This window comes from Elephas maximus, chromosome 13, assembly GCF_024166365.1.
Source record: "Elephas maximus indicus isolate mEleMax1 chromosome 13, mEleMax1 primary haplotype, whole genome shotgun sequence".
NCBI lineage: Eukaryota > Metazoa > Chordata > Mammalia > Proboscidea > Elephantidae > Elephas > Elephas maximus.
Window position 1 is genome coordinate 69,622,091 of NC_064831.1, and position 11,742 is coordinate 69,633,832.

At 39.1% G+C, this 11,742-nt stretch overlaps 1 long non-coding RNA gene across 1 annotated transcript in view; it reads right to left on the reverse strand.

The window, feature by feature from the left end:
* Positions 1-7,191, reverse strand: part of LOC126057132 (uncharacterized) — a 31,103-nt gene extending 23,912 nt beyond the window's left edge. Inside the window, exon 1 of the long non-coding RNA XR_007512433.1 lies at positions 7,150-7,191. This is a non-coding gene — a long non-coding RNA (uncharacterized LOC126057132). The remainder of the gene's footprint in view (positions 1-7,149) is intronic.
* Positions 7,192-11,742: the final 4,551 nt, after the last annotated feature.

Here is an 11,742-nt window from a genome sequence, read left to right on the forward strand (position 1 = left end):
TGAGTCAGAATTGACTTGAAGGCAATGGGTTTGGTTTTTGGTTTTTGCAGCATATTTTATTTTCCCAATGCATTCGATTTCCCCATTTGATTTCTTGGTTAGTTACTAATGTTTGCTAAATTAATTTCTAAACAATTAAATGAAATTCTGTAATGCTTACCAGTTTATAAAGTGCTTCCCCATATTTGATTTGTTTTGATCCCCACTCATTCAACATGTTTTTGTATAAAACTGTTTTGCTGTCTGAGCGGGGACACTGTGGCACAGCAGTTGTTATTATCACGATTTTACAGAACAAAAGCTTGAAGCTCCAAGAGTTTAAATTGTTAGGGCGGCCTGGCTGAGAATAGACAATATGTTCCATGAGGGATGCCGACCAGTAATGATAATCTTTAACTAATTTGTACTTTGATGTATGTGGTCAGTGTGCCCTAGTTAATAATGCGTTCTTCCGATTAGCAATGTTTTCTGCTCTTTGTTTTTTGGAGAACTATTAAGAGGTTTTGCTGCCTGATGGGGTACATGGGGGATATTGTTTTTCTCCATTACCAGGCCCGCTTCAGTCCAGTCTACACAAATGTCATTAAGAAACCTGGTTTTCCTTAAAATGTACACAATTACTGGGTAAAGAGTAGAGGTAAAAGCAGGCAAGCTGGTACCCAGCTTCCTGCCTGCTGGGTTCAGTGCAGTGTGATTTACTCTGGAATCAGTGATAGGTTTAAGTACAGAAAAATAAAATGCAACATTAAATTCCAAAGGGCAGCAGCCTTACAAGGCAGCAGATGCTGATGGCTGCCTACTCAACCAGCATTCACTTCTTCTTCCCTGAAAAAAGACCCCGAACATGATTTGGTCCGGGGACTCTAACCTCCCTACGTAAACATCGGATCTTCAAACTCAGTCATGGCATTCCTTTTCCTTTGCCAGGTACTTCTTTAAGAATGAGCATTTGATGCTATGCTAGCCAGTGAGATGTGAGGGGGAGTCTGCTGGGGCAGATACACAGGAAGCGGGGGTGGGGGGCCTGTCTTTTCCAAGGAAATGTGGCCAGGTTTGGATGTGATAACCTGAAACTGCTACAGCCAACTTGAAAATGAAGGCACAAAACACTCCTAAACTGGCAACGGTAGGATTAAAAACAAGTGGAGATGGAGAGAAGCAGAGCTTGTTACTACAGGTAGTCCCCAGGTTGCGAACAAGATCAGTTCCTAAGTGTGTCTTTAAGAATTTGTAGGTAAATTGGAACAGGTGCATACAGTTCTTACTTAGCCCTGGTAGAGCAGTTGGTTAAGAGCTCACCTGCTAACCAAAAGGTTGGCAGTTCGAATCCACCAGCCACTTCTTGGAAACCCTACAGGACAGTTCTGCTCTGTCCTATAGGGTCACTATCAGTCGGAATTGACTTGATGGCAGCAGTTTTTTTTTTTAAGTGCAAGAGAAGACTTAAAGCCTTTTCAGTGATTTAAAAGCTGAACTTGCAGCAAGTGAAGGTGTTTGCAATGAAGAATTTGTTGCAAGTTTAGGGGTTGGTAAGTAGGGGTTGGTTCAGTCATTTCAAAGGGTGGACAAATTTACATAACATTAACGGGCAAGTACAAATTGTCTGTAAGTCGGACATTCATAACCTGGGGACTTACTGTATAAATAATTTAGGGAAATGTCCATGTGTTAGGCAAAAACTAGTAAACTGTATTTCTTATCTCTATTCTTCACATGGAATTAATTGAATCTTAAGACAAGTGAAGGTGTAGTTACAGTGGACTCAAATGTCAGCATTGGGGAAGATAGTATGCAGATAAATGGGGTGCCCCAACCAACACAGAAATCATTTTGCACAGGTGTTCCCTGTGGCATGGTTGACTCTGGCAGTCTTTCCATATCCACAGCAACTAAAACTCTAGCTTGAGAAAATCATCTCCAAACTTGGAACCAAACTTGCCATGGGACAGTTAGAAGGGAGGAATCTAGACACTCTTAGCTACTTACGAAAGTGCAAGGTCTCAGAGCAGAATCTCTAAAACCTCACACTTAGTGGTGATAAGGTACTGACTAAAGCAAGGACTTTACCACAGGTGACATCTAATAATGGCAATGGTGCTGGTTAGATATGAAGGTCAGTGCCCCAGCTAACTTTGAGATCCTACTACAGATAGGGAAAAGCAATCATTCAGCACACCAGGGTATATCCTACTACAGATCTGCCTGTGGCTGTAGCTCCCTCTCGTCCTTCACAGGAAAATGGACCTCTAATCTAACCAAACCAATAAAAGGAAAATCAGTTTCTTTCCTCCTTTACTGGAGCAAAAAGATTTGAAATTGATTCACCCAATTTTTAACAAAACCCACTCAAGTCTCAATAATGGAAAGCCACACACCCCTCTTTGCTCAAATGAACAAACAAGCAAAAAAGTCACTAAATATATAAAAGACTAAGGAATTAAGAGAAAGAGTTTGAGAAATCAGAGAACATGAAGTATACTAACTGAATATAACTATAGATACAGATATCAGGAAAGGATTTTTTCTAATAAAAACACATTATCATTTAAGTATTACAGTAAAAATATTACGACTACCAGTAATGGAAACTAACATTTATTGAACACTTACTATGCATTTACATGTATTAACTCACTTATTTTTTCATAACAACTCTGTGGGATAGGTATTACTAATTTACCCATTTTAAAGATGAGAAAGCTGAGAAAGAGAAAAGTTAAATAACTTGCTCAGTGTCACACAACTATTATAAAATCAGTAACTTCAGATAATGAAAACCCTGGTGGCGTAGTGGTTAAGTGCTACGGCTGCTAACCAAAGGGTCGTCTGAATCCACAAGGCGCTCCTTGGAAACTCTATGAGACAGTTCTACTCTGTCCTATAGGGTCGCTATGAGTCAGAATTGACTCAACAGCACTGGGTTTGGTTTGGTTTTTGGTAACAACAGATAAAAAAAAAAAAAGATAGGGTGCTGTAAAATTTGAATCTAATAATAAGAAAAACAGCTCAAAAAATTCTCCCAAACTCAGAACAAAATAATAAAGAGATGAATATTATTGAAAAGATCAGAGCAGTGAAGGCAAGATTTAAAAGATCTGCATAAATTGAAAAACAATAAAGTCAGGCAGAAAGAAGAACAAATATAGAAGCAATGATTTTAAAAACAATAGAAAAAATTCCTAAGGTACAGAAAGATGGATAATTAGGCCAAGAGTAGAAAAGTAGCAGAATTTGTAAATAATTCCAAGATATAGTATTTTGAATAGAATAAGATAGTAGAAAAAAACTGGAAATTCTCATTAAGGAAAAAATTTCAAATCTACATTATTCAAAATAAGAAAAGATTTTGACAATCTGTCATTTAATTGATGTGTTTAGTCTATTACATTTAATGTACTTACTAATCTGTTTATATTGAAATCTACCATACTCTTGGCTGTATTTCTTCCATCTGTTATCTCTTAGTCCTTGTTTTCTTCTTTCTTTTGGATTAACTGAACATTCTTAACACTTTATTGAAAAATACTTTAGATATCATAAAATTTAGCCATTTCAAGTTTACAATTCAATAATTTTTAGTAATTTTACTGAGTGATGCAACCAGCCCCATAATTCAGTTCCAGAACATGTACTTCCCACTGATAAAATCCTCATGTCCATTTTCAGTTAATCTCCATATTGACTCCCCACCTCAAGCAACTACTAATTTACTTTCTGTCTCTATAAACATGGCTTTTCTGGACTTTTCATATAAATAAAGTCATACAATATGTGGTCTCTTATGTCTGACTTCTTTTCCTTAGCATAATGTTTTTTCAGGCTCATCCATAATGTAGTATGTGTTAGTAGTTTGTTCCTTTATGCTGATTTCCATGGTATAAATAATCCCACCACAATCCATTTCAACCCAGTTCTTCGTCACTGAACAAAGATCTGGAGATGTGCACAACTGGCTCTTACAGCTAGTGCAAGCAGGCTCTGGTACACTAGGCTTGAGTACACCAGCAGAATATTGTTGCACAGCTCTTGGATGCTCCGTTCTGACTTCTTTTCAGTCCTTTTACTTTTTTATTTCATTTCAGTAATTTCTATTAATCTATCTTCAGGTTCACTGATTTTTTCACTGGTGGTGTTGAGTCTACTATTAAGCCCATAAAATTTTTTTTTATCTCTGTTACTGTTTTTCATTTCTAGCATTTTCATTTGATTTCTTCTTATATTTTTCATCTCTGATAAAATCACCCATCTGTTCATTCATGTTATCCACCTTTTCTATTAAATCCTTTAACATGTTAATAATTGTTATTTTAAGTTTCTTGCCTGAGAGTTCCAACTTCTATGTCATATCTGAGTCTGGTTCTTTTGATTTCTTTGTCTCATTACAGTGTGTTGTTTTTTCTTACTTTTTTGTATGCTACATAATTTTTTTTTTTTTTACAAATGGCTGGTCATCTTGTGTAAGACAGTAAATATTCAGCTAAATAATTGTTATGCTTGGGAATTCCTTTCTTTCTTCTAGGCCTATAATGTAGGGGGTTGAATCAATTTAGTTAGGGGTTGAGCACAGTTTGGAATTTGTTTTGCTATGGTTACTGTAAACGTACTAAAATAACAAAAACAAATCCATTGCCATCTAATCAATTCCAACTCATAGCAACCCTATAGGACAGAGTAGAACTGCCCCCATAGGGTTTCCAAGGAGCAGCTGGTGGATTCAGACTGCCGACCTTTGTTTAGCAACCAAGCTCTTAACCATAACACCAGGCTTCCTTCAAAGTCCTACAAGCTTCAAAATCCTCTAGTGTTACTTTTTGTTTAGAGTAGGGGCTGGTAGCCAGAGGGTTTTTCTTAATGTATTAATGTCTTTAGAGCTTAATTTTGCATTGAACTTCAGAGAAGATCTATGCTCTTATCCTTCTCCCAGCAGTACACCACTGATACTTGTTACTTGTCATTTGCTAGCCTGATTGGGTGAGGTCACAATGTGAGGAGTAATGTTTTCATCTTTCTGATTAATCCTCAGTCTTGAACAGGCACTGTATCCTTGAATCTCAAGTGTAAGGCATTCTTTATGATCTTGCCCTCCCCCCAGTTGTAGGTCTGGAGTCAGCACATACTTCTGCCCCTGCCTGGGGGTAGAGGGTTTTTTACTGTTCCCTTCCCCCAGCTGCAGTGAGTTTTCAGCAGGCTATACAGGCAAAAGTGTTTTTGCCTTTTCCCCAGGATTAAGACTTTTGTCCTGTAGAAGAGATACATTGTTCCCCTCCCATGAGCCTGCATCATAAAGGACATTTTCTTAGGACCCTCATCCTGCCCCCAATATTTTTAGTGAGCACCTATTGAGGTCATTGGAGAAGACCCTCAAATGGGTGTGAATACCTCTGTGTCTGACTCCCAGAGGTTCTGTATTCTCTCACTAACCCATGCTCTGCCTTTAACATTTTCATAAAAATCTCAGTTGAATTTTTCTTATGAGTGTCCTTTGGCATCTGCCCTATCTAAGCAAATGCTCATGTCCTATCTCTCCTTAGTGATGCCTGTCTTTTCTTGGATTCCGGTTCAGTTGGTTGCCCTGAAATCTCAACTGTCTGATAGATTCAAGAAAACTTGCGAATTTGTAGGTTTTCCAACATTGTTTTTGCTATGAGGGTAGAAATTATTCCCTTTCTAGCTTTTGATATCCCAAGCAGAAGACAGAAATCCAAAATATGAGTTATTTAAAAACTATAAGAAAAGAAAATGCGATGTTCAATTCCATAATGATAAATTTCAAAATCTCACTGAAGTGTGTATGTTTCTCTAAATCAGTTTTTTTTTTTTTAAAGGTCTGAACTCAGTGGGATACAAGTATGAAATTTTTTCCCTCCAATCACTGTGGCCTTCAACTAACTCCGCCTTGTCTATTTCTTTTACCCACACCTGATGACATCTAGAGCAAAACCTATAGCTTTCTGGTCACTTTCAGGTAATTAAAAAAAAAAAATCCAGTTCTATTTAAAACTTCAAGGTCCCATTATCCTATCCCCTCTGTCAAGATGCTCTCTTGGCTATACTGGCTGACTACCCATGCCCTCTGCACAGCAGGCACTCAAGTGTTGGTTCTCTCGTGGTAACTGAGTTCTTTAGAAGGATACTGTCCACTGCACAGTTCCTCATATGAGAAGAAACTCTAGTCTCTCTTCTTTTGATCTATCCTTAGCTTCTGCCGTGTGGTATCCCCAAAGCTTCTTACAGCAGGGGTTCTCTCACCCAGAAGGCAGTTCTCTGGAGCAAGAAGCTCAATTCCAGCAGCCTTCCACAGTGTTCTTGTCCATAGGAAACAGACACATCATTTTCACCCATGGCTTCCCCCTCACCTCCCCCCATTCCCTTTTTTTCCAGCTCTAAAGGGTACAGAGGGAGAATAAGCAAACCCTTGGCACAGATGGCTATCCAACCAGGGAATGGTATCCTAATATTTCTTCTTGCAGGGACCCCTAGTTTCTACATGGGAATCACATAAAACCTCCTGTCTTGACTTAGAGGCATAAAGTCGATGAATCCTTCAACTTTTAATCTCATACCCAAGTGAATCATTTTGTTAACACTCCCATCCTCTAAATGACAGAATTATTTTCAAGAATAATCATGAAATGAAACACATAATAATAATGGCCAGAAAAGAAATACCAGAAAGAAATTTTTCTTTTATTGAACTCCATGCCAATAAAGCTAAAAATAAAATAAATTTAACAGTATGTAAAAGGTCAAAAGTAATGGATTAATACTTTTTAAATTAAACTAATGTATTTTTTAAAGGGAAAACATATGCCTACATACTGGCTTGTCACAGTAATGAGTAATAACATTACAGTTTCTATTTTCAAGGCTTAGTATCTGAAAAGTTGTCAATGACTTCATCAAAATAGATCTTTTTTGCAAATTGACACTATGCTACCTTCCTTTATGATGTGTAGCCAGAACTGTTGTACAATTTTGCTCATAATTAATAAAGGAATACTTTTTATTAATTTTAATTTCAAAAAGTTTCTTTCACATGAAACAACAGATGTACGAATAGCTAGGAAAAATCTTAAGTCTATGTTTGGCATACATTAATTTCAACTCCCATTTCACAATAAATTCCAGAAATCAAAATAGTGTCCATACCTTTGTTCCTTTAGAATTGATTCTGTTGTTGTGAGATGCCGTCGAGTCACTTCCAACTCAAAGTGACCCTGTGTACAACAGAACAAAACACTGGGGGCTTTCAAATGTCACTATAGTAGAAAAATTTTCACTAAAATATTTTCACTAGAAAATTCATCATAAATGCTATTATTTATTGTTTGTAAAAAGCTCTGAAGTTTTTCTTCTACGAAAGTCAGAGAAAATGGGTAGTAATAGCAAACACTGACATTATTTGATCAACTGCTTTAGCAAGATCGTCTACTTTTTTGGTGAAAACAATTGCCCTTTAGATTTATCCTGGCAACAAAGACCAGCATCTTTTATAATTTCTCCTGGCATTCATAGAACAGCAGAATTAAAGTTACTCAAGTTCTGTTTCTTCTTCTTTATGGTGACTATGCTACCATTACAATGTATACTAAATTTACCATTTAAGTGTAGGTACATATAGTACAAGGAGTAGAGATACAAATTGTTTCTGAAAAAAGCTCTAAGGATCCCAAACTCTTATGAACCTTCTCTCCGAACCAATGCGTGCAGTGTGATCCATGTGTGCCAAGGAGTCCACTGTAACTGGGAGTCAGTCAAATCAACATCCATGTAGAAGATAGTGTTTATAAAGGATAAGTAATAAAACTGTGGTAAATGTGAAGCTTTGCTGTTGTTGTTATTTGCCATCAGGTTGGCTCTGACTCATGGAGACCTTGGGTGTAACAGAACGAGGCATTGCCATCAGGTTGGCTCTGACTCATGGAGACCTTGGGTGTAACAGAACGAGGCATTGCCCCGTCCTGTGCCATCTTCATGTTGTTGGTGTGTTTGGGTCCATTCTTATGGCTATTGTGTCAATCCATCTCACTGAGGGTTCTCCTCATTTCAATGATCCTCTGCTTTACATACATATTATTAAAACTCAGTAACTCCCGCAATTGTTAGAACTTACACAAAAATATTTTTTGGGGGGAGGACAATTTTATTACTGATATTGTTAAAAACTGACAGTGTGTAGTGATTAAAAAGCAGACTATTTTTAGTTGGTGGTGCACCACTGTTACTCTTATTTAGGCTGGTTTCAGAAGTGGGGCTGGGAACAGCCACAGGCTCAGTTCTCCTGCCTTCTAGTAAGATACGGGGAGATATCTCTGGCACCTCTCTGGATGTGGAATACTTAGTACCTATTTTTTCCAACTTTGGAGCTTTAGTAGCAATTCTTGAACAACATGAAAAGTCTTGCCTTTTGTTCTCTTTTACACAATCTTCACCCTCCCCTTTCTGGTATATCTTCTGCACTTCAGAACCACATCTAACATCACTTCCCTAATCATCTTTCAGGGGCTCCCCTTCACTAAGAAGACAATGGTTAAACTCCTCAATAAAGGGAATGTAAGGTAAGAAAGAAAGGACCTAACATTTGCTGAAAGTCTGTTATGTGCCAACCATTTTACATGAGTTATTTTATTTAAACCTCATAACTCCCTGGAGAGGTAAATACTATTATATCAATTTTTCAACTGAAGAAACTCAGACACAGAGAGATTAAAAGTTCATGTAGCAGCACATAGCTATTAAGCAGAGATATGGGATTTGAACCTAATGATATCAAGTGCCAAAAGTCCAGCTGATCCCGCTACACTGTGTTACCCTCCTTCATGATGGGTCCTTTGGCTGTCTTTTGAGCAGTGGTTCCCAGCGTTGGCTGCACATTGGAATCGCCTGGAAAACTATGTACAAATACCGATGTCCAAGCCTCAGACCAGATACATTAAATTATATCTTTGGGGTAGGGGCTAAGGAGGGGTAGTTTTTTAAAGCCCTGGGGATTTTAATGTGTGGTCAAGGCTGAGAACCACTGCTTCAGAGCTCATCAACCACCTCTTCCCTCAATCCTCTGCTCTGGCCATACCGAAGTGTTTGGACATGTTTGTTCACACCCCTGTGCCTTTGAAGTGTCTGAGTGGAAAATCCTCACCCACGTGATTTCTCTCTCCACCCATCCTACAAGATTTGGCCCCACTGTCAACCTCCTCTGCCAATCTTTCCCCAGATCCCCTTGGCACAGTTTCTTGCTCTTTCATCCATAAGGTACTTTGTACACAAATCTGTCATTACCACTTATCCTAAGTTTTTAAAATTATTATTGGTCAGTTTTCTGTAGTAGAATCTGAGCTCTTTGAGAGCACAAATGAGCACTCTCTTCTTTGTCTCCATCTCTTAAGATCATTCAAGGCAGATATCAAGTCCTCTGAAATATGTGTTAAATTAATAATATTCATAGGAATAAAAACTACAATTGGGTAAGGAAGACTTTACTTGCTCTCTGATTCTGCTATTCCACCTATGATGAGCTTGACCTTGAGATCACATGGGTGAAGGCCAAGCTCCTTCCCTTACCAGGTGACCACCATCTAAATTGTAGTCCTAACACACAGAGAACAATAAAATAGCCCTCGAGGGCTGGCCTTGAAACTCAGACCCTTATAGCAACATGTTATGTGACAGCTGGTGTACTGCTGTCCTGGCATGGCCCAGGTCCCAGCCAGGCCCTTCATTGCTCGCCTGCTGCCCTGCTCCCTGGGCTCTGTCTGCAGGACAGGACAAGTCCTGTTGCCCTTGCCCCTCACTCTCAGGGAACATCTGACTGTGGACGTAGCTTGGGATTCAAGCTTTGCAGAAACACTCAGACTGAGAATTGGGTATGGCGGCCCTTAAGGAGTGGAGGGTGCGGTTGACAATTAGCTCATCTCCCCGGTGTCTGTGAACCAGTCTCACACACACCCTGCCTTTAACTCCTCAGAACTACTCTTGGAAGTAGACATTATTAGACTCGTTTTACAGATAAGGAAACTGAGAGTCAGAGAGAACAAAGGTCTTGCCCCACATCACACAGCTAATTAAGAGGCAGATCTGGGATCCAAATCCGGGTCCCCCAACTCGGAGCCTGCAGTGCTTGGTGAAGCCGCTGTCACATGCCTGCATTCCAGCTGTCAGGGCACAGGACAGCAAGTGCCTGGCTTCTCTAGTTGGAAGTATATGTTGGAAATAAGCTCCCTCTCCCACTGCAATGCCCACATAAGACAGTCCAGATGCTCAGCACAAAAAACAGACCAGTGCCCACTGTGAGGACATAAGCCCTGAATTAGGGCCACAGGCTGGGCAAATGAGAGAAACAAGATAAAGATATCAGAGCACATTAGCAGAGGGTTTATGAGATGAAGCCAACATGAAGGGTTCTGATTTCAGAGGCCAGCTCACTTGAGCTCATGGTGTTTCTTCTTATAAATAGGCCCTTTTTTTAAAAAAACCAACAAACTGTAAATAATTCTGTACAAACTGGATTTCCACTTCAATGAGCCTGTGTTAGGCAAAGTCTGATGAAGAAAAATTGAAGCATTGAAATTGTTGTTTCCATAGCCAGTGCTGAGTATCATATTTAAATACGTAAGAACAGTGATTAGGGCACAGGGGGTCATCATCTTGCAGGCAGCATCGTTCTCCTGTGTTGTATTAAACACCTCTCCTGGCTGTTGACCTGAATATGGGGCCTTGATTCATCCCCTAATTGTCAAGATGCAGGTCAGTTGTGAACGTTAAGAAAACAAAATGTCTAAATCAGCAGAGAAATGAACGTGCATGGTCCTTTCAGTTAATCTATTTAAGCCCATTTTGCCATTTATCCTTTATGAGATTTTCATATCAGTTGTAGAATCACTACTGATGTTCAGCCAGTAAACACTGTCATTGCCATCCCATTCTTTATGGCCAGTGTCTACCATGATCAGTAGATAGCCATGCCGTACTGGACATTAAATATCTTAATACCTATCTTAGTCAGGATTCTCTAGAGAAACAGAACCAGTACAATGGATACAGAGATAGTGATATAGTTGTAATGATACAAAGACAGAGAGAGGTAAAGAGGGAAAAAGAGAGATTTATTTTGGAGGAATTTGCTCACATGATTGTAGGTCTAGCAAATCCAAAATCTGTAGGTTAGGTCAGGCAACAGTCTGAAAATTCCAGCAGTCTTGTGTCCCAAAATCTGTAGGTCAGACAACTGGCTGGATATGATGGCACTCCTGTGTCCCCAAATCAGGAGGTCAGGCAGTGGGAGAGTGAGAGGAAATCTGGTGATATGTCTATTTATAGTCTGAAGGTTGAATACTCCCTAGAAAAACTCCCTTTTGTTCTTAATGCCTTCAAACTGATTGGATGAGGCCCACTCATGTTAGGGAGGATATTCTGCTTTACTTAAGGTCAACTGATTTAATCATAGGTAAATAGTTCATAACAACATCTAGGCTAGTGTTTTACCAAACAACTGGACACCATAGCCTAGCCAGGTTGACACATAAAATTAAGGAGCACAATACCCCTCTGGTGGAGCCTTTGGGCAATTGTGTCTAATACGCAATTTTATAATTCAGGAGTTATTAGATTTAGGACACACCCTACACTGATATGACCTCATTAATATAACAAGGGAAATTCTATTTCCAAACAGGATCACATACACAGAGCCAGGGGTTATGATTCCAACATATTTTGGGAGGACACAATTCAATCCATAACAGA